At 51.6% G+C, this 22,500-nt stretch overlaps 1 long non-coding RNA gene across 2 annotated transcripts; it reads left to right on the top strand.

Annotated features, from left to right (window-relative positions):
• The first annotated feature begins 6,602 nt into the window (after nt 1–6,602).
• LOC142051443 (uncharacterized) lies at nt 6,603–15,690 on the top strand. 2 transcript variants are annotated; one of them, XR_012658480.1, is made up of 3 exons: nt 6,603–6,877; nt 9,982–10,114; nt 15,624–15,690. It is a non-coding gene; the product is annotated as an uncharacterized LOC142051443 (long non-coding RNA). The 2 variants fall into 2 exon arrangements; XR_012658481.1 differs by lacking the exon at nt 15,624–15,690 and adding an exon at nt 14,543–15,102.
• Nucleotides 15,691–22,500: the final 6,810 nt, after the last annotated feature.

Below are 22,500 nucleotides of genomic sequence, written 5' to 3'. Positions count from 1 at the left end.
GGGTACGAAGGTTGGATTCATGCCTCACGCACACACCTTCAGTGAGTAACGTTCAATGGCATGAATACTCAGCCAGAGGCTTGGGCAATTAAAACACGCAACTATTCAATAGGTGGGGTCAGCAGCAACAGCTTGGTTTTATACGAAATACTAAAAACTGTGAACCGTCATTAAAGGACTTGAAAACTGAAAAAATTTCCAGCAATATTGAAATACATAAAAATATGCAAGCAAGCTCTCAGAGGGCAATTGATGGACTTATTTAACGTCTATGACCTGGAAAAAAGAGCGTTTCACGTTTATAACTCCAGGTGTCCCTTGAATCCTGAAGGGCTTTGCAACACTGCCTTAGAACCTCTCGATTTCAGTTTTACTGAAATAAACTCAGCAGTGTTTCTTGAGAGCTCAGGCTCAAGTGCAGCTTTACCACAAGGAAAAAGGGTAACTGTCCTCTTTCTCCTTTTCCAGCCTATTGAATTATATCATGCCCCCAGCCCCAGGTAAGCTTACGCTAGGAAAACATTATCAGAGAGACACGTGACTCACTGCTTATCGTCTCCTCAGTTGTTCAAAAGCGCAGAATCAAATCTCACAGTCGGCACGGAGGGACGGACCGCGCGGAGGGACGGACCGCGGGGAGGGACGGACCCCGTGGAAGGACGGACCGCGCGGAGGGACGGACCGCAGAGAAGGACGGACCGCGCGGAGGGAGGGACCGTGTGGAAGGACGGACCGCGCGGAGGGAGGGACCGTGTGGAAGGACGGACCGTGTGGAGGGAGGGACCGCGCGGAGGGACAGACCGTGTGGAAGGACGGACCGTGTGGAAGGACGGACCGCACGGAGGGACGGACCGTGTGGAAGGACGGACCGCACGGAAGGAGGGACCGCGCGGAGGGACGGACCCCGTGGAAGGACGGACCGCACGGAAGGACGGACCGCCCCAGACCCGCGGCGGTAGGTATTACAACACTCTGGTGTCGCTCTCGTTTTGTCTCTCCCCCCTTTCTCCCTTTTTTCTCTCTTTCTCTGCTTTTCTCTCGCGTCTCCATCGCTGGCCAAATGAAGGGACTTGGCACTTTGATTCCGTTTTGAGTCTTAGTTCTGTTCCCGAGAATGTAGAAGGAACGTGGCCACGGCAACACGTTGGAGTCAGTCAGAAGTTAAGCCCAGCCGCCCCCAACCTCCCAGAATTCCCTGAGGTCGGTTGGAAAGCAAGGGGGTTTAACCTCTGCCAAATTGTTCAGCCCGACAGTGGATCGTGACAGACTGGTAGGAGTGTTACCGAAAAACGCGGTAAAATCAGAAACAACTCTTTAACAGCAATTTAGTATTAAAGAGCAGGCATTCTTTATTCACAGCGCCAGATGCACGCGGGATCGCTGCTCCTAATGTGCGTACCTTACGCACCTTTCCCGTACAATTTATAGATCAAAAATTCACATATTCATAGATATTCATTATTGTCCTTTCTACCGATTGGTACAAACTTGCTCGTTCCATATGTAAATTACTGCGCAGACTCAGTTATCCTCTTTGTTGTTCTCTTTTGAGTAGGTGGTATTACTTGGGTCGGTGGTGGTCCGTGAGTCGGTGGTCGCGATCTCCCCCTGTCGGAATTACCTTTTACCTACTTGGCTCTTAATCTTGGCAGTCCTGGCCAGTTTTCTCAGTCCACTACACGAAACCACATTTTGTCATCCTTTTCTGACAGAAGCACATTGTCTATTGTTTCGTTCACATTAATGATTGCCGAGAGACTAAAACGCAGATCAAAGAATGCACTGATTGGTATACTCCATGTCCCCAGACTTAACGTCCAGTTGGATAAGGCTGTACAAGAAGTATAGCAACGTCTATGGATGGTTAATTTGATCGCTCTGGTTACAGGAGCAGCAACAAAGAGGCGGTTTTAGCAGTTTTTCTCCAGCAGGTATGCCCTGCTGCAAGGTCTGGCCTATCGGCCCAAGGACTGGACTAGAAGCAAATAAAGAGGAAGCCGTCAGCTGCTTCCGTTTGCAAGAAATACCAAGTCAACAATTGCTAAGTTCTTCCTGTTCATATCTCAGGGTCCTTTAGAGAGCTTGACATCTCCGTGTGATTCCCGCGAGGCTTCGGCTACCACGCGGGCTGTGCCCCACAGCCTCGCAGTTAAATTCCCCTTCCCGCGCTGCAGCTGCTTCGTGCAGTGGCCATAAGCTGCTCTGTTCCTCCTGCGTTTTGCTGGCGAGACGGCTGTACGAGGGCGATGCTGGCGGCACGCACCGGCTACGGGGCTGCTCCAGTCCTCCTCTACACCCTTCCCTGTTCCCTCTTGCTCCTTCTAGCAAGAGGTTGTAAAAGTAGCAAGTCACTTGAGCAACTCTTCTCTAGCATGCAAGTCCTGTCAAACCAGTAACATGATACACCTTAAAGTCTCTGTTCCTTTATGGATTATAGAGCTGAGACAGAACACCAGCAACACCACCATCACCACCCCCAGCCACGGCAAAAAAGATGACATTTCTTTACAGCCAGCCACCAGATGAGCCGGTAACAGGAGTGTGTGCCACTGGGTCGCTGAGGCCAGCAGGGACTGGGGTCCATTTCTGAGCAACGCTGTCCTGTATAGAACCGAACCGGTTCCTGCTTTTCAAAAGCTTTCAATATTAGACATGAATGAACTGGTCAGTAAGATACCTAAAACAGAGGTTTTCAAAAAAGAGGATTTCAAAAACATTATTTTAGCAAATGGATTCATGAGCAGAGGGACCACAGAGACCTTTCACGCTTCTACAAAAGCAGGTCTTATATAAAAATCACAAGCAAAACAAGCTGAAATTAAAATGGAAAAAAAAAAGAAATAAGAGAAAGAAAATGGATTGGGGGGCAGTGAAGACAAAGTATTGTCTAATCCTTTTGTTATTTAGCTGTATAATTATTGATTGTGCTGACAGGTCGCTGACAGTTTTTGGGGGGTGTGCCTGGGTCTGCTGGTTGCTGCCAATTTTGGGGGAAACTTGAGGATTTGGGGGTGTTGCTGTGTCAGGTGCATGCTGCTAGGTCTGGTGGGAGCAGCCAGGTGTGGGGTGCGTCTGGATTTAGGGTTTGTTCCTGGACTGGGGCAATGCTACCAGGTCTAAGGGTTATTTTGGGTTTGGCGGCTGCCGCTGGTTTGACGGCAGCCTCTGTTCCAGTGGACACAAACCCTGTCCCTGCAGCAGCGCCAGCAGTGCGTCTCGTAAGGCGCTGGGCACTACTGTGGTCACGCTGCGCTCTCTGGCTGGTTGTTTCAGCAGGTCGGCTGCACGGCTGGCCTCCCTTGAGAGGCGCTGGGGTGCCACCCTCAGGTGGATTTCACTTGCTGTGTTTGAGGTGAAACTGTGTCCCTCATGTTCAGAGTGCTTTCAGATAGCTTAGGAGAGCTCCAAAGGACATGGCTGTCTACGTGAGTGGTTTCTCCAGAGTGGGGGGCTGGGTGCTGCACAGCGTTTCTAAGCCGGGGGTGAGTATGGGTCAAAGAGTCCAGCGGCCTCTGGCCTCCTCCTGGCTCGCAGAAGCAGCAAGCTCCTTGGAGCTGTATTGCGCTTCTGTCCAACATACTGTTCGAAAGGAAGGTTCTGGGGCATGATGGAACTCGGGGAGCCACAGGGAAGAGGAGGTGGCACAGCGCACTGTCCTAGCCCTTCTGGCTTTCAATCCCCGTGGGCATTTGTGACCCTCAGGTTACCCCCCTCCCCCTGGGAACATCTGCTCCTTCTCTGAGTGGCAGCCTAGACTCGCTGAGTAGGCAAGCGTGGCGTGCTACCTAGGTGCAGCTTCTTGTCTGCTCCTTGCGCTCGTCTTCCTTTGACTGCGTAGCTGAAATAAACCCGTGCTTCACCGACTGAAGTTAAGTCTTCCCACAGTGTGTGAGGCGCTCTGGTTTCTCCACCCCCGTGTTTCTCTTGGGCCTGAAGTAGGAACCTGAGGAGCAGGGAAGGCTCCTGGGACAGTTCACTTTCCGGGCAGTGCTGAATCGCAGTCAGGCCTTGCAGCTGAAGGTACGGGGACAGAGAGGGAGGAGAACTGTAGGAGAGGAGGAGAAATGCGCTTGGCTGGGGAGAAGCTTCCCTGCCAAAGGGCTATAGGCAGCCCTGTCCTTGAGCGTGTGCCACGCTGGCCTTTCTTCTGCTTTAACTTCCGAACAGCGTGTGCCTGGAGGGCTGTTCTTTTTCTCTTTCCTTTTGGGTTTAAGCTTCAGTGCCTACAACCACCGCAGCTGAAGCTAAAACCACCTTGAGTGTCTGGACTGCAAGTGGCTACAAGTGGCCACATCCCGTAGTACGCACTACTCCTGGCCTGCTGGTGAAAGACTCGAAATCCTGGCCTTTCTGAGGCCTCTGTTGCTGCTGGTAGCGAGCAGTGACAGGGAGGCCATTCTGCTTCAGTGCCTTTCTAGAGAAGGCAATGAGACATTATACTAACAGCACTGGGTCTTGTGACTGTGGAAGCAGGCTAGAAGACCTTGCCAAACTGTTTGCTGAAGCTTCTGGGAGCTGCTTCTTCCTTTACTCTTCTTGCAGCCAAATGAGGTAGAACAGGATCACACTGTCTTGACCACGAGAGGTGCAAGGACCTCGCAGGGCAGCCGGAAGGAAGGTGTTGACCGAGGCCGTCACCGCGGCACTGCTCTGTCCTTAGTCAAATGCTAGAGAGGAAAAGGCAGCTCCGAAGAGGGGGGACGGTTCTGGGCCGGTGGGTTATGGGTAGCCGTAGTCGTTGGCTATGTCCATGCTGGCCTCCCTCTGCACACAAACGTGCAGCTGCCCGGTGACACCTGCAGGGCCGCCCGCTCCCGCTCCTCCTGGGCCAGCGCCTTCACACGCTCCCGCTGGGGCCGCTGCTTGCGTGTGATGGGCACCGACTGCTCCTGCTCCTCCAGCGGGGTGGGCGCAGCCGTGAGCCCCCCCAGGGCCCGAAGGACAGCGGGGAGTCGTTGGGAGGTTGTGGCGGCATGTGCAGCTGCTGCGGCAGCCCCTCCCGTGGGGTTTGGCCTCTGTGGGCGACAAGCACAGCCCGCTCGGCTGCTGGGGTTTGGCGGCAGACCTGGTGCGTGCCTTGCTGCTCGATGGTGCCGCCGGTGCCGTGTCCTTCTTGCCGTCAGCGGGGGCTTGAGGCATCCAGTGCTGCGCTGGGTCTTGGGGCTGCCATCAAGGAATTGGGTTCCGGGTTGGGTGGTTGGGGCATCAGCCCCACCACCTTCACTGTGTGCCCCAGGAGGTGGAAACTGTGGCTGGAGTTGAGCAAGGGCACCCTCAGGACGATGCGGAGCGTCCTCAGCGCCGGGTGGGGATGCTGCTCCTGGGGACTCTGGTTCCAGGCTGCGGTGGGGATGCCGGCAGCGGCGCAGGGTCAAGGCGGTGGGATCAGAGGTGGCACCCAGTGGGCCTAGGACTGGCCCCATCAGGGTGGGCAGAGGGGACTCCCGTGTCTCACTGGAGTGGTGAGCGCGTCTGCCCTGCCTTGCCCCTGCACCCACTGCTCCGCGGCTTCCTCCCGGGCCGGGGCCTCCTGGGGCCTCCCCGGGGTGCTGCAGGGGCGTGCGGCCCAGTGCTGCCGGGAGCTGCGGGGCCTGGCTGGGCCCTGACACCGGCTGTGCTGGCACCTGGCAATGCTGTGTGTTCCCTGGAACGTATCGCAGCCCCCGGGCAGCGGGGGGCCGTAGCTTCCAGCATGGGTCTGTGGGACTGGAGCAGTTGAGGGTCACAAGGCTGGGGTGGGGCGTGGGGTGGGAGTCCCAGAGCAGCAGTTCAAGGCCTCCGTGCTGTGGTGTCTGGGTGGGCCGCTGCATTAAACCTTTCTTCTCCGCCCCATGAAGAGCCTTTGCCTTCTGGCTTCCTCTTGGGTCCTACGTCGCTTGGCAGGCACGTTGGTGGTATTGGATGCTCTGCGCTTGCTGCTTCCCACCCGCAGCCCGCTGCCACCTGCACTGCCCTGTTGCCGTCCAGCTTTCCCTTGGCCTGCTTGCCGCCCGCTTCTCCCCATTGGGGCCCCTCTTGGCAGGACACAACGCCCGGCGGCAGCAGCAGGTGGGTCAGACCCATCCGAGGCTGCCTCCGCAGCGCCGTCTCCGCCAGCTGGGCTATGTGGGGCTGGTGACACTGGGGGTGCATCTGGGGAGCTGGGCAAGGGACTCAGCATTGGGAACTGCAGGACGCTGAGCAGGGGACTGTCTGGAGGGGCCTGCAGGGGATCGTTCTGGGGACTGTCCACAGGACTGTCCTCAGAAGTCTCCTCTGCCGTCTCCGGAGGAGCCTGCAGGGGATCGTTCTGGGGACTGTCCACAGGACTGTCCTCAGAAGTCTCCTCTGCCGTCTCCGGAGGAGCCTGCAGGGGATCGTTCTGGGGACTGTCCACAGGACTGACCTCAGAAGTCTCCTCTGCCGTCTCCGGAGGAGCCTGCAGGGGATCGTTCTGGGGACTGTCCACAGGACTGTCCTCAGAAGTCTCCTCTGCCGTCTCCGGAGGAGCCTGCAGGGGATCGTTCTGGGGACTGTCCACAGCACTGTCCTCAGAAGTCTCCCATGCAGTCTCCGGAGAGCTCTCCTCGGATGTGTCCAACGGCCGCCACCAGGTGGGGAGGACTGCCGACACCCCGCCCTGGTTCCCCTTGGTGTCTTGCAAGGGGGAGGCTGGCACCCCCCAGAAGGGGTCGGCATCCCCCAGCATCCCCGATTGCAGGCGGCGTTTGCACCAGCCGCCCTCCGCCTCGTACTCCAGGAGGTCAGGGTCTTCGCTGCAGGAGGCAGTGGTGTCCAGGCTGTCGGGGAGATCGGTGAGGATATTTTCACCGTCCACCAGCATCACTGCTGCCAACTTCTCCACCTCGCAGCCGCCCTCTGCCCTGTACTCCAAGAGGTGGGGGAGCTTGTTAAGTGAAGTTGTTAAGTCGAGGACATTGGGGATGGTGTCCCCGTCATCCACCAGCCCCGCCGCCACCAGTGGCTCCTTGGGGCAGCCGCCGTCCGCCACGTACCCACAGAGGTCAGGGTGCTCATCAAGGGCCTCGGCAGTCACGCTGGGGACACTGGTGGTCAGGGTGGTGTCCTCACTGTCCCCTAGCCCTGCCACCACCGCATGGTCCTGGGGGCAGGCGCTATCTGCCGTGTACATGGAGAAGTCGTGGAGGTCATCGAGGAAATTGGTGCTGATGAGGCTGTTGGGGAAATGAAGGCCATTAGGGATGGTGTCCTCGCTGTCCCCCAGCCCTGCTGCCACCACTTGCTGATGGGGGCAGCCGCCCTCTGCCACGTACTCGGAGAAGTCAGGGACCCGGCTGAGGAAGCTGGTGAAGTCGTCGACGTCGTCGACAGAGACCTCGCCGACCCCCAGCCCCGCCGCCGCTGCTGGCTCCTTGGGGCAGCCGCCCTCCGCCACGTACTCGGAGAGGTCGGGGAGCTCGTGGAGGAAGGCGGCGAGGCTGGGGCTGTCAGGCCCATCGGGGGGGCTGTCCTCGCTCTCCAAGGTGTTGAGCCAGGAGAGCACCAAGCTGGCCATGGTGTCCTCTGCCAGCTCAGGACAGGCCTCAGCGAAGGCCTGTGGCCCCTGCTCGGGCAGGTCGACGGGCTTCTCTGGGGCTGCCGGGGTGGTCTCCACTGCTGAAAAAGCAAAGAGATCCAACCCAAGCGCGGGGTGATGCAAGCTTTCCTTGGCACAGGGCAGCTGCCCGCGGGCTCTGCCACCCCCCAGAGCTCACCTTTAGGCTCCATCCTGGTTCTGCAGGTCGGCAGAGCCAGGGCGGTCTGGTGGGGGCTGGCAGCAGGGACACTGTCCTCGATGGCCACCACTTCCTTCTTGAAGCCCTCTGATAGCTTCTGGGCGCTGCCGGGCAGGGTGTGGAGCACAGGGTGCTCCTGGACCCAAGGCTGAGCCGAGGGGCAGCACGGTGGTGGGTCGCCAGCGCGGTCAGGGGCGCGTAGCAGGCAGGAGCCCGTGGGGTCCATGGGCTCTTGCTGGTCCAGGGTCCATGGCCCCATCCCCCTCGGCTGGTGGGGCACCAGCGCCTGTGGCACCACCTGCTGTCCCCAGCCGTAGGCAGGGGGACAGGGAGCAGCCATGGTGGGGAGCGACACCCCATGGTTTAGCTGCACCCCGTGGGGGAGCTGCACCCCATGGAGGAGCTGCACCTGACTGGGGAGCTGCACCCCGTGGGGGAGCTGCACCCCATGGGGAAGCTGCACCTGACTGGGGAGCTGCACCCCGTGGGGGAGCTGCAACCCAGCATGGAGCTGCGTCCCGTGGGGGAGAGGCACCCCAGTGGGGAGCTGTACCCCAGCGGGGAGCTGTACCCCAGCAGGGAGCTGTACCCCCATGGGCATCTGCACCCCACTGAGGAGCTGCACCCTGTGAGGGAGCTGCATCCCAGTGGGGAGCTGCATGCCTTGCGGGTGCTGTACCCCCATGGGGAGCTGTACCCCCATGGGCATCTGCACCCCACTGAGGAGCTGCACCCCGTGAGGGAGCTGCACCCCATGAGGGAGCTGTGCCACTGGGGGGTGCTGCACCCCGCTGGGGAGCTGCACCACCTGCCCCGGGGCCCCCAGGGGCCCTGGCACCGCCCGCCAGACGGTGGGCTGGGGCAGCTGGTGGGTGACGGTGTGGAGCTGGGCAGGCTCACCAGACACTGCCAGCCCCGGGACAGAGGGCAGCACGTGGGCACTGACCGGTGCTGGCATGGCTGGGGTGGTGAAGCTCATGCTGGGCACCTGCGATGCCGTGGGCAGCCGGAGAGGGAACCTCTCTGTTGGGGGAAGCAAAGAGGGGTGGTGGGGTGAGATATTGGTGGGCAGAGCCCCTTGGGGGGTTACCTGGAGGGCAGGAGCACCACGAGGAGCAGGAGCCTGATGCTGTACCTGCCATGGCGGTGGGTCAGTGTGGGGTTTGTTTGGGGCAAAGAGTGCTCTGGGGTTCCGTCCCCAGGGCGATCATTCCGCCAGCACCTGCCTGAGCCAGCCTTGCCAGGGCTGGATTTGTCATGCCTCAGCAACTGCCCATCACCATGATTTCCCATCCTGCTGATGATTTTCTGTCCTCTGTGCTGATTTCTCATCCCGATGAGGGTTTCCCATCCCCGCCATGAATTCCCATCCCAACGATGATTTCTCATCCCAGTGATGGCTTCCCATGCCAACAATGATTTCTCAGCCCTGGGATGGTTTCCTATCCCAATGGTTTCCCATGCCCACAATTTCCCTCCCAAGCATGATTTTTGTGGGGAGGTGAATTTCCTTCCCAAGGGGAAGGGATGCAGCCGGTACAGGCGGCCCTGCGGTGCTGCCATGGGTGAGCTGCCCCATCCCCACCACTGGGGCGGGATGGGGCCCTTTTTGGGGTTGTTTTTGTGCTCCCCCTCTCTGCCCCAGGGTGGGGATAATGCTGCTCCCAACCGTGGGGATACCTGGCGCTGGCGGTACCGGTACCTTGTGGCCATGCTGGGGAGCTCTCGGGCAAATCTGGCAACTGGCCCATGCCAACCGAGGAGAGAGGCTGGGACGCAAAGTATAGCGGTACAGAGGCACCCTCACATTCGTGCACAGCAGCGCTGTGTGTTCCCTGGGACATATCACAGCCCCCGGGCAGCGGGGGGCCGTAGCTTCCAGCACGGGCTCTGTGGGACTGGAGCAGTTGCGGGTCAACTGCTTTGAGTGGTATTTTCATACCGTGGTGTCAATATCGAGCAAATCATGAAGCAGTCATCAGGAAACAAAGGAAATCTTTTAGGAATGCCAGCACAAAAATATAGCCCCGGCTGCTTTGCCTCCTTTCAGCAGGGAGGAACTCGTAGGTCCCTCTTCATCTCTGTTGCACCGTAAGCTCAGCACCTTCTGTACCTGCAGGAGACAATCTCCTGCACAGCTAAATAACAAAACAAATATACATGTGTCAACTGTATGTCAACTAATATAGATAAAACTATTAATTCCATGGGTTATAGTAAGTTTTTATTCACCTTTCTTGTGCAGACGGAACAGCCCATAAGTTGAATACCGGCGATCCTTTGGCCTCCTTGCAAAATGCACCCCAGTGACAACAGGGAGCTTTACATCAACAGCAACGTGTCACAGGACAGGAACACAGAGGAGTGAGCATCACAAGGTATCCTTTTCTTTATACATTGTTTTTTCCCCACAGAGGTGAGCAAAAATGACCCAACCCCTGAGCCCCAAGGTTTCCTCCTCTCCCATATCAAGCATTTGCTCTGTGGCTTTGTGCCTTAAAAGAGGGGCTTGTACCCTGAAAGTGAAGGTTTGGAACTGAAAACTGAGGCTTTGAGGATGAAAAGAGGGATTTGAGCCCTGGAAGTGAGGATTTGGGTGTTAAGAATGAGGCTTTGAGCTTTAAAACAAGGGTTTGGACCCTGAAAGTGAGGTTTGCAGTCCTAACTATAAGGCTTTGAGACTAAAAGAGGGGTTTGGGTGCTATAAAGAGAGTCTTTGGGACCTTAAAATGAGGCTTTGAGCATTAAAAGAAGGGTTTGAATAATCAAAGGGAGGGTTTGTAATTTAAAAATGAGATTTAGTCCATGAAAATGAGGAGTTTGGACCCTAACAGTGAGACTTTGGGACCTCTGAATGAGGCTTTGTGCCTTAAAAGTGGGGTTTGCACCTTGAAAGTGAAGGTTTGGAACATAAAACTGAGGCGTTGAGAGCTAAAAGAGGGATTTGAACCCTGAAAGTGCAGCATTGGCTGCTAAAAATAAGGCTTTGAGCTTAAAAAGCGGGATTTGGACCCTGAAAGTGAGGTTTGCGGTCCTAACTATAAGGCTTTGCTGTTACAGGTGAAGTTTTTGGTGCTTTAAAGGGAGGGTTTGGGACCTAAAATAAGGGTTTTTCCCTGAAAAGTAGGGGTTTTGACCCTAAAAGTGAAGGTTTGGAATTTAAAAATGAGGCTTTGAACCTTAAGGGAGGGGTTTGTACCCTGAAAGTGAAGGTTTGGAACCTAAAACTGAGGCTTTTAGCCTTAAAAGAGGGGTTTGAACCCTGAAACTCACAGTTTGGAGCAAAAAATGTGAGTGTTTGGGACCTAAAAAGGAGGCAATGAGTATTAAAATAGGGGTTTGGACACTGAACGTGAGTCTTTGGGTGTTACAAATGTGGCTTTGACTGTTAAATGAGGGCTTTGGTTCCTAGAAGTGAGGGTTTCGGTGTTAACAATGATGCTTTGAGCCATAATAAAGGGGTTTGGACCCTGAAAGGGAGGGTTTGGGACGTAAAAATGATGCTTTGAGCCTTAAACAACGGATTTAGACCCTAACCGTGAGGCTTTGCAACATACAAATGAGGCTTTGACAGTAAAAAAGACAGGTTTGGACCCTGACAGTGAAGGTTTGGAACTGAAAACTGAGGCTTTGAGAGTTAAAAGAGGGATTTGAACCCTGAAAGTGAGGATTTGAGTGTTAAGAATGAGGCTTTGAGCCTTAAAACAGGGGTTTGGACTCTGAAACTCACGGTTTGGAACGAAAAAATGACTGTTTGAGCATTAGAAGACCAGATTCGATGCTAGAAGTGAGGGTTTGGGACCTAAAAATGAGGGTTTGTCCCTTAAAAGTAGGTGTTTGGACCCTAAAACTGAAGATCTGGAATTTAAAACTGAGGCTTTGTTCCTTAACAGAGGGGTTTGGACCCTGAAAGTGAGGGTTTCGTACCTGAAGATGAGGCTTTTAGCCTTAAACGAGGGATTTGGACTCTAAAACGTGAGGCTTTGGAAAGAAAAAATGATGGTTTGTGCCTTAAAGGACCAGAGTTGATGTAAAAGTGAGGGTTTGGGACCGAAAGAGGAGGCACTGAGCATTAAAAGAGGGGTTTCGATGATGAAAGTGTGGCTTTGGGTGTTAAAACTGAGGCTTTGAGTGTAAAAATGGGGCTTTGGACCCTGAAAGTGAGGGTTTGGCTCTTACAAATGAGGCTTTGAGCTTTAAAACAGGGGTTTGAACCCTAAAAGTGAGGTTTGCGGTCCTAACTATAAAGCTTTGAGGTTAAAAGAGGGGTCTGGGTGCTATAAAGTGAGTGTTTGGGACCTGAAAATGAGGCTTTGAGCATTAAAAGAAGGGTTTGGACAATGAAAGGGAGAGTTTGGTATTTAAAAATGAGGGTTACTCCATGAAATGGAGGGGTTTGGATCCCCAAAGTGAGGGTTTGGGATCTAAAACTGAGGCTTTGAGCCTAAAAGACAGGATTGGACCCTAACAGTGAAGGTTTGGGACCCCTGAATGAGCCTTGTGTTTTAAAAGTGGGGTTTGGACCCTGAAAGTGAAGGTTTGGAACTGAAAACTGTGACTTTGAGAGTCAAGAGAGTGATTTGAGCCCTGAGAGTGAGGGTTTGGCTGTTAAAAATGATGGTTTGTCCCTAAAAAGGAGGGGTTTGGACCCTGAAAGTGAGGGTTTAGGTGTTAAAAATGAGGCTTTGAGCCTTAAAAGAGGGGTTGCGACCTTGAAAGTGAGGGTTTGGGACTGAAAGCTGAGGCTTTGAGTGTTGAAAGACAGGCTTGGGACATAAAACCCTCCCTTTTAGCATCGAATCCAGCATATTAATGCTCAAACCTTCATTTTTTAGTTCCAAACCGTGCATTTTAGAGTCCAAAGCCCTTGTTTAAGGCTCAAAGCCTCATTTTTATGTGCCACACCCTCATTTTCAGGGTCCAAACCCCTCTATTAAGGAATAAAGCCTCATTTTTAGGTGCCAAACCCTCACTTTTCAGGTCCAAACCTGTCTTTTTTAGGGTCAAACCCTCATTCTTAGGTCCTAAGCCCTCCCTTTTAGGGTTCAAACCCCAGTTTTAAAGCTCAAAGCCTCAGTTTTACCACCCAAAGCCTCACTTGCAGGGTCCAAACCCCTGTTTTAAAGCTCACAGCCTCAGTTTTACCACCCAAGGCCTCATTTTTAGGGTCGAAACCCCTCTTTTAATGCTCAGTGCCTACTTTTAAAGCCCCAAACCCTCACTTTTAGCATCCAAACCCTCACTTTCAGGTGCCAAAACCTCATTTTTAATGATCAAAACCCTCCTTTCACCCGCAAAGCCTCAGTTTTAGGTCCCAAACCCACACTTTTAGGGTCCAAACCTGTCTTTTAGGTTCAAAGCCTCAGCTTTAGGTCTCACAGCCTCACCTTCAGGGTCCAAACCCCTCTTTTAATGCTCAGTGCCTCCTTTTTAGGCCCCAAACCGTGCCCTTTTAGCATCAAATCCAGTCTCTTAATGCTCAAACCATCATTTTCTCATTACAAACCATGCGTTTTAGAGTCCAAAGCCCTTGTTTAAGCTCAAAGCCTCATTTTTAACAGCCAAACCCTCACTTTCACAGTCCAAACCTGTCTTTTAAGTTCAAAGCCTCAGTTTTAGGTCCCAAACCCTCACTTTCAGGTGCCAAACCCCTCTTCTAATGCTGAAATCCTTATTTTAAGTCCCAAACCCTCATTTTTGGTGTTCCAAACCCGTTCTAAGGCTAAAAGCTTCCCCTTTTAGGTGCCAAACCCTCACTTTCAGGGTCCAAACCCCTCTATTAAAGAATAAAACCTCATTTTTAGGTGCCAAACTCTCACTTTTCAGGTCCAAACCTGTCTTTTTTAGGGTCAAACCCTCATTCTTAGGTCCCAAGCCCTCACTTTTAGGGTTCAAACCCCAGTTTTAAGGCTCAAAGCCTCATTTTTACTACCCAAAGCCTCACTTTCACTACCCAAAGCCTCACTTTCAGGGTCCAAACCCTCTCTTAATGCTCAGTGCCTACTTTTAATGTGCCAAATCCTCACTTTTAGGTACTAAAATCTCATTTTTAATGTCCAAAGCCCTATTTTCTCATGCAAAGCCTCATTTTGAGATCCCAAACCTTCGCTTTTGGGGTCCAAACTTGTCTTTTAGTTTCAAACCCTCACTTTCAGGCTGCAAACCCCTCTTTTAATGCTCAGTGCCTCCTTTTTAGGTCCCAAACCCTCCCTTTTAGCATCGAATCCACTGTATTAATGCTCAAAACGTCATTTTCTCGTTCTAAACCGTGCATTTGAGTCCAAACCCCTTGTTTAAGGCTCAAAGCCTCATTTTTAACAGCCAACCAGACCCTTTTTTAAAGCTCAGTGTCTCCTTTAAAGTCCCAACCTGTCACTTTTAGGTGCCAAGACCTCATTTTTAATGCCCTAACCCCTCTTTTCACCCGCAAAGCCTCACTTTTATATCCCAAACCTTTAGTATTGGCATTGAATGCGGTCTTTGAATGCTCAAACCGTCATTTTCTCTTTCCACACTGTGAGTTTTAGAGCCCAAACCCCTCTTTTAACGTACAAAGCCTCATTCAGAGGTCCCAAACCCTCACTGTTAGGGTCCAAACCTGTCTCTTTTACTATCAAACCTCATTTGTATGTCACAAAGCCTCATGTTTAGGGTCTAAATCCGACTTTTAAGGCTCAAAGCCTCATTTTTAGGTCCCAAAGACTCACTTTAAAGCACCCAAACCCCTTTTTTAACAGGAAAGCATCATTTTTAACACCCAAACCCTCACGTTCATCTTCTAAACCCCTCTTCCTCTTCCTCCCCAGCACGCTGGGCACGCGACGTCCTGAAAGCGCGGCGCGGTGTGGGCCAGCTGCAGGGGCCCTGCTTTTATAGGTCCCGAGCAACAGCGAGGTGGCTCTTGGCAGCAGGAGCCCATTGTGGTGTTGATTGTGCCTGTGGGCGACGCGTGTGGCCAAATATGGGGGGTTTGGGCGCGGGGGGGCGGTGGCCTCAGAGATGGCCAGATGTGGGAGAAGGAGGAGGGTGGTGGGGCTGAGGGCTGAGTAATACCCATGTGTCGTAGGGTAGAGCATTTGACCAAGTGCTGTATTTGGAAAGACAGTATTTCAGTCAATGCTTGCTTAGCAAATGGTGGTCTCAGAGGTTCCACACAATCCTGCTGGAGTTTCTGTAGGTCTCAAAGTAGTTTGCTGACTCTGTAGGGATTTGTGATCCTAAACGCCTTGCCCACGTGCATGCCATGTCCGCCGGGTTGTTTTGCTGTTGGCTGCACTTGGTGAAGGAAGGGAGGCATATTTCACCCTTTAGTCCCTGAGGAGGTGAGAGGAGGAGCTGGCAGGAGCTGACGTGGTTTGAGAGAAGAGTGTGACTCAGTAAGAAGTTCTCATGGCTACTCCCGAGGGATGGGCTTTCACTCTAGCGGTGTGTGCCTATAGATAATGCCTCGCAAGAGAGCTTTGGCTGCTGGAAGGCCGTGACTCCTCTAACTTCATCAGTTCTGTGATCAAGTCATGGAACAAAGCGCTTTGCATGCCTATGTATGGCATTATTTCAGATCTCCCTTTCTAGCTAAATACGTAGGTTTGTGAAGAAACCGGGATGGTGCAGGGAATTCTGCAAAACACATTTAGAACCAATAATGTGAGGGAAATGCTCAGTTTTGAAAATGTGCAAAGCTTTTACGGCCAAACTTACCCGTTACGGTTTGACACTCAGTTCTCTTGCGTGTCAGCTGTAGTTTCTCTTTGCCATCAGATTAAGCGCCTGGGAGAGATACAGTACAATATGCAGGTTCTAGTAGACATAGACATTCTTTCCTACTGAGGTGTAATGTCTGCTTTTCTCTCAGAATGACCCTTCTCTCTCCTGTGATTTTTTCCGCAGCGTTTGGCATCCTGTGTTGAAAAGTACAGTTTAGATCTGACGGGCGGAGCCTTTCCCTTGCGAGGGCAGGGCAGCAAGACCAAACTACTCAGCTGTCAGGCTATAGAAACCTTTCCCAACTGCATTGACAGAGAAGGCAGCGTTGATGAAGGTTTGTTCCTGATGTCCCTGTTTGGTTTTTCTAAACTAAATGGTTTTGGCATCCAAGCAATGAATGCTGTTCCATACCCACAGCCTGAAAGTCTTAAGTCTCTGTATAAACTAACTTCTTGGGCTTATTTCAAAGGAAAAACTGGGTGCTGAAATTCTGTGGGACTTGTTAAAATAAACCCTATTTTTCCCTTCAATGCTTGCTGACATGCTGTAGCGATGTATGGTGGGGTCACCTCTATAACGCCTGTCAGTCATTTTATTCCTCCAGCTCTCGTCTTTGAACAGTAAGATCATCCCCTCCATTGCTTAGGAATGTTCCCTCAACTTTCTTTTTTCCCCTCTTCCAACCTATGCCTGCACCTGCATCCAGCTGGCGGCCGGTCAGGAGTGCTGTTTCCCCGGGCTCGGTCCTGGGGCCAGATCTGTTTGATGCCTTCCCCAACCACCTGGATGAGCCGGCAGTGTGCCAGGGTGGCCAGGAAGGCCACCAGCATCCTGGCTTGTATGAGAGATAGTGTGGCCAGCAGGAGTAGGGCAGTGATCGTCCCCCTCTACTCGGCAGTGGTGAGGCTGCACCTCGAATCCTGTGTTCAGTTTTGAGCCCCTCACTACAAGAAAGACACTGAGGTGCTGAGTGTGTCCAAAGAAGGGCAGCGAAGCTGGTGAAGGGTCTAGAGCACAAGATTTAGTTGGGATCTTAGGAAAAATTTCTTCACAGAAAGGGTTGCGAAGCAGTGGAACAGGCTGCCCAGGGAAGTGGTGGCGTCACCATCCCTGGAGGGAGTTAAAAGACGTGCAGACGTGGCGCTTTGGGACAGGGTTTAGTGGTGGACTTGGCAGTATGAGGTTTACAGTTGGGCTCGATGATCTTAAGGGCCTTTTCCAACCTAAATGATTCTACGAGTCTATGATCTGCCTGTGCACTTTGCCCTCTCTGTGTCTAATAGGTTCCTACACCTACAAGCTCTTAAAGCAATAGCTTCTGGCTTCCCTCGTCTGGACCGACAGTTAAAACTCCTCTGGTGTCTTTCATTACCTTGCAATAATGAGATGTGCATCTCTGGGTTTGCACATCCAGTGATGCTCTGAGCACACCTCTGAGCCGGCTGCAGTGATAACTTTCACAGCCTTTTGTTTGGGTGTGTGAATGCCCTTCCCTCTCTTCTTACTGGCCTTAACTTATGTCTGCTTGTTACAAAGACGACACTGGCATGACTTTCTAGGCTATTTGTGTTTATTAGCTTTGACTTAGTCCTGAAGAGGCAGCTTCCACCTCTTTTGGGGTGCCACCCTCTAACAACAGCGTGTCAAAATCTAATGAAAACTCCTTTGGATTTTCTCCACTTGTGTCACGATTCTGAGGAGAGGGCCTTCTAAAACCTTGTCAAAAACAAACAACACGCACACCTGCCAAAAAACCCAAACCAAAACCAACAAAAAAGGCCCTTTCGGTCCCCTTTTCATGAAGTCTGAGGCATGGAAAAATGCTTGTCATTTTTCTGATGGCTCCTCATTAGCTTTTATCCAGAAACTATTCAAGTTGTAGGCCCACATGAGCTTCTGTTGGATGTGGGTTGAGGTTAGAAATGCAGCTGGCTTCTGATTTATGAAACTAATTGACATCTTCAAAGGCAGTTTCAGCGGCTCACACAACTGAAAGGGCACAGAAGCTCACGATGAAACACAGTAAAGCGTGGGAGGCTCCCTGAGCAGCCCTGATGAACTCAGCAGAGAACAGAGACCCATTTTGCCAAATGACCTGTCTCCTGGTTCCCTGCTCTGTCAGGGTAAAGGATGCACCCCCCACTTTGCTCACATCTGGAGAATGCCTTCTCCCCAGAGGCGACAGACCATGCCACTTCTTGAGAGAACCCGAGTGTAACATGGTCAATGTTTGATGTTAAACTCTTTGTTCCAATCTCCTGTTTGTTGGGGTTGGGTTTTGGTGTTTGTTTTGTGTGATAATTGTGTTCTTTCATTCTGACTGTGCTGGAAAGGAGCTATTCGTAACACTCGTAATCGAGTCGAATCTGGAAATTAATCATGCCAGCTGAGTGATCAAGTGTATATGACAAGAATTTGTATGCTTTCTAAAAGCAGCAATGTATGTTTTCCTAGGGTGGTGGGTTGGTTTTTGGTTTTTGTTTTTTTCTAACCATCTTGATGCACTCTTACTGTATGGGAAACTTGATTACCTGACAATTGTGTATTGGATTTGTCTTAGGACGGATACAGGTTGAACTCGCAAAGGGGGGCAGCATGACTGAAACCTATCACAGAGGTGATGCTATGGTGTACATTGTTAAAATTCTTCTTAGTCAAGTGTTGCGTTTCATGAGTGACGTAACAGAACAAAGCCAAAATAGAAAGTGATGTTTTGAAAATGTCAGATAGATTGTATTTTCTCCCACTAAGAAACAATGTCTTGCCTTTTCCAGTCATATCTCCTGGCACCAGTGTCTCAGTCTTCAGCTGGCAAGTGAATACACGCGGCCAGGGAAAACCATCTACTTATTTGGGTGTATTTGACTTTGACTGCTGGTATCAGGCTCAAATGCCAGGCTCGCTAAGGTAGGTTTTTATGAAGCTGGTTTCAGTATCCCTCCCCATAATTCATTGGAAAGTCGGCGTTTAGCTTCTGCGCTTGTTTTCTTTCAGGCCAGAAGAATCCCTTCAGGACTGCCCCTATTTTGCACTGTGGTCACTGGACGCTGTAACAAGCACGACTGCTCCAAACCTCCTTCTGGATGTTGTGGTGCAGGAGCGCAGCCTAAGCTGGAGAGTTCCTCCTTCTTATCCACAACCTGAGCTGTGTTTTCATCCAAGCACCTATAATTTTGGTAGGTATTACACGGCTTTGAATAGTGATAAGCTTAAACTGAGCTCAAATGCCATTTATTGGTTCTCCTGTTCACTGTTTGTCACGCAAAAACCCAACCAAACCAAAACACCCCAACCCCCCACCCACCCAACTCTGGTGACGTTGTACTGACCAAGTGTGTGCTGTTGTGACACCTGCCTGACAGGCGGCTGGGTCTGGCGGTTGGGTGCTTCTGTAACGCAGCCCGTGAGGTGGTGCTGGTGATCAAATGAAATGACTCTGGGCTGAAGCTCAAAGCGCAGCACCTCGATAGCCCCGGAGGGAAAATCTCTACACTCAGCCATTATTTTTCTAAAAAAGTCTGTAAGTGATGTGATGAGGAGAACGGGTACTCAGTTGTACCTTTCCAGAGGTTGCTGTGACAAAAATGTAAACTGGTGCTACCATCACGGTGAGAGTATGGAATGTTGTCCAACGTTCATTGTCTCTGCAGATGGCATGTGCCTGCTGAGCTCTGGAGTTGTTCATATGACGTGCAGCGGCTTCCAGAAGGAGGTGAGCTTTTACTGTATCTTTATGGAGAATGTCAAGAGATGGACCTTCCCTAAGCTTTCCATGGCGCTGCTTTCGGTGTCAGGGACCATTTAATGCTCCTCCTGCCCATCCACACGTGTAACTGCAATTGTACCCTACCAGTTTTATCAAATGTAATGTTTGAGGTCCCCTCTTGGGAGTGTAAACCCACCGTTGTCTCCTGTTGAAGCACGATCAGGGACTGAATGTCTAGAAAGGAAGAGAGCGCTGCTCTAGGAGCAGGAAGAGAAAGTCGGGGAAAGCTGTTCCTTCTCTCTCATCAATGAGTGCAACTGCCTGCGTGGTCCTGAGTTCGGGTTTTGATCCCTGATTACCTTGGAAAAGAGGACAGAACGGAGAAAAGGAAGCATCGTTCCCTCAGAACAACCTTCTACCCCGTCAGTCTCTCAAAGCATTAGGTTCCGTGCATAACCTGACGATGGGGGTGTCTCACTCGGATGCGAGTGGCTGCGAACATCCGCTTGCGGGACTATACCTGATCATTTGCTTCCAAGGCAGTGAGCTGCAGCAAACAATTGCTGTTGGCAGCTCTACCCGATGACTTCCCTGTATTTTCCCTTCATCGGTCGGCTTTGCTGCAGCCTCTCAAAGCAGATCTTCACCTCTGTAGCCTTTGCCTTGTGCTACAGGTGCCCAATTGACTCCTCTGGGACTGCCCTCTTGTTGCTGCAACACCTCAGTCACCTTTAGCTCGTGACACCCACCACCTTCTCTCTGCTTTATCCCACCGCAGTGACTTCACCCCCCTCCTTCAGAGGTTTCCCATTTGCAGGGCACCAACCTTTCTCTCTCCTCTGAAGGATTTCCCTGAGAGATGCAGCCTTTGTGGTGAAGAACCCATCTTCACCCAGGCAGGCTCCAAGCGAAATGCTGAGCGAGCGAGTCATCAGGCAGAGGAGCACTTAGTAGGAAGGGGAGAGCAGGCTTTCCCTGCCCTCATCTTCCTCTCTACTGGATTCCTCACCAGATCTGTGGGGGTGCGCTGGGGCAAAGAGCACTTGTGCACAGTGTGGTAGCTAACATGAACGTCTTGGCAGGTTGGCCTGGCCCATAGGCTGTCTCTTTTGCAAGCCTGATGTAGGCTCTTCCATTCAGATTGGGTGATCTGATGTCAGCTCCACATTGGAAGTAATTGGGAAATGCAGAAATTTGTCATACCCTTTGCTGAATTGAGACTAGATCATTCAGAGGCTTGTTAGGCATTTGGGCAGGAATTGCTTGTGAATGTGAGTAAGACAAATCTCAGAATTAGGGGCAAGAAGCTTGGTTTGGGGTTTTGTTTGCCACCGTAAGTTGTACTCGGTGTGTTTCCTTGTCTGAGACTGGTTTTCAGAAAAAGATGGAAATCTGATGTGTGTATTCGAATGTGTAGAAATGGCGTTGAATGTGATGATTTTATTTAGAAGGGAAAGATACTTCTGAATGTGCTTAAAAAGCCAAAGAAACAAGCAAACAAAAAGCAAAAGCCCTAAAAAGGAAAATTTGCTGAGGGCTCAGTCTTGGGCCCCTCGGGACAAGAAGGACATAGAGTTGCCGGCGCGTGTCCAAAGAAGGGCACCAAAGCTGGGGAAGGGTCTGGAGAACAGGTCTCATGAGGAGAGGTTGAGGGACCTGGGGTTGTTTGGCCTGGAGGAGAGGAGGCTGAGGGGAGACCTTATCGCTCTCTGCAACTGCCTGACAGGAGGCTGTTGTGAGGTGGGGCTTGGTCTCTTCTCCCAGGTCACTAGCGATAGAACGAGAGGAAACGGCTTCAAGCTGCATCAGGGGAGGTTTAGGTTGGATATTAGGGAAAATGCCTTCACTGCAAGGGTGGTCAGGCGTTGGAAGAGGCTGCCCAGAGAGGTGGGGGACTCACCATCCCTGGAGGTATTGAAAAGACATGTAGACGTGGCACTTGAGGGCACGATTTAGGAGACATGGTAGTGTTGGGTTGACAGTTGCACTCAATGATCCTAGAGGGCTTTTCCAACCTTAAGGATTCTATGATTCTATGTTTCGATGATCATTTCACCTGGAAGAAGTATCAGAACACCAGCTGCACTAAGCTACTCCTTAACAGTGCACGTCTGTGCCTGCCTGTGCTTTGCCCTTCTGAAGGATTGCCATGGCATTAGAACACAGTGTTTGAAGCACCTAAAACTGAAACCTATTAGAACATCAATGTTTCACTTCTTTTCTGTCGTTTTGGGAAATGACAACTTAATGTTTGGGGTGTCGTAACTCCTTCATGTCTTCATAGCCTGGAAAGCTGCTTGATCTTGGCTTCACTGCTTCCATGCAAACGTTGCAGAGTTCTGTTTGTTCTGTCCCCTTCGCGCATTCCTGACGGCAAACTTCTCTGCACCCCATGTGCCATGGGTATAAGCAGGGCACGTTGCTGGGAATAGTTAATTGGAACGCAGTAAATTGAGAGGGTAATGTAGAGGCATGCAAATAAAGATTAGAATTAGCCTTTGGGAAGTTCATGTGTCAGGGGAAAAATTCCATGTGCTCCTCAAAGCAACAAGCAGCCCAGCCTGTGATGCCTGAGTGAGTGTAGAGTTAGAAACAAGCACTTACTGTTGGTGGTTTGGATGTTGAAAGCAGGTAGGATTCTCCTTTGATTTCGCCTGTTACTTTTAGGAGGAGCAGTTAGAGGCGGTCTTGTCAGCTGCTGCCCAGACAGGTTCTGTAGGGCTTCTGACTGGCTGCATTAAGCTTTGGACATCTAAAGGTAAGACTTGTTATGTTTTTTTTATGTTGCATGGTTTCTTCGTTTGGAATTCTTGATTCATTTCTTTTTTGTTCTCTCTTTTTAAAGAGCAGCCAAGTTCTGCTGCTAATTTAGAGTTGGCCCTTGACTGGACGTGGAGCAGAGTGATCTATACAAAAGGCGCATTTGAGCAAATCTGTGAGTACTAGTGCAGCCATGCTGCAAACCTAGAATCAGTCTTTCCAGTTGAGCTTATTCAGTGATCTGCTGGTAGATGGTCTTGCCCGCAGATCTGGAAGTGCACTTTGAAACTCTGAAATGGCTCTGTAGGCTAACGATTTCATACTTGTTCTTGAAAAGGTGTTGCGCTGTTTGACGGCTCCTGCAGCTCCACTGACCCGCAGAGGTTACAGGCTCTGCAGCACCGCCAGTTGCTTTTGAGCAACCTTAGCAGAGTCTTAAACTGTTTTCTAACAGAGGCACAAGAGCTCGCTGGAAAAGGTTTGTCACAGTATTTCTAACTCTCTGGTGTGTCTTATGAAGATTTGGAACGATGCTGGGGCTGTAATTGTGGAAAGAGGAGCTGTTGTTGGTTTTGCTGATTGGCAGAAAGTCAA

Source organism: Phalacrocorax aristotelis, unplaced genomic scaffold (assembly GCF_949628215.1).
Source record: "Phalacrocorax aristotelis unplaced genomic scaffold, bGulAri2.1 scaffold_34, whole genome shotgun sequence".
In the NCBI taxonomy this organism is placed as follows: domain Eukaryota; kingdom Metazoa; phylum Chordata; class Aves; order Suliformes; family Phalacrocoracidae; genus Phalacrocorax; species Phalacrocorax aristotelis.
This window is presented reverse-complemented; position numbering and strand designations above follow the sequence as displayed.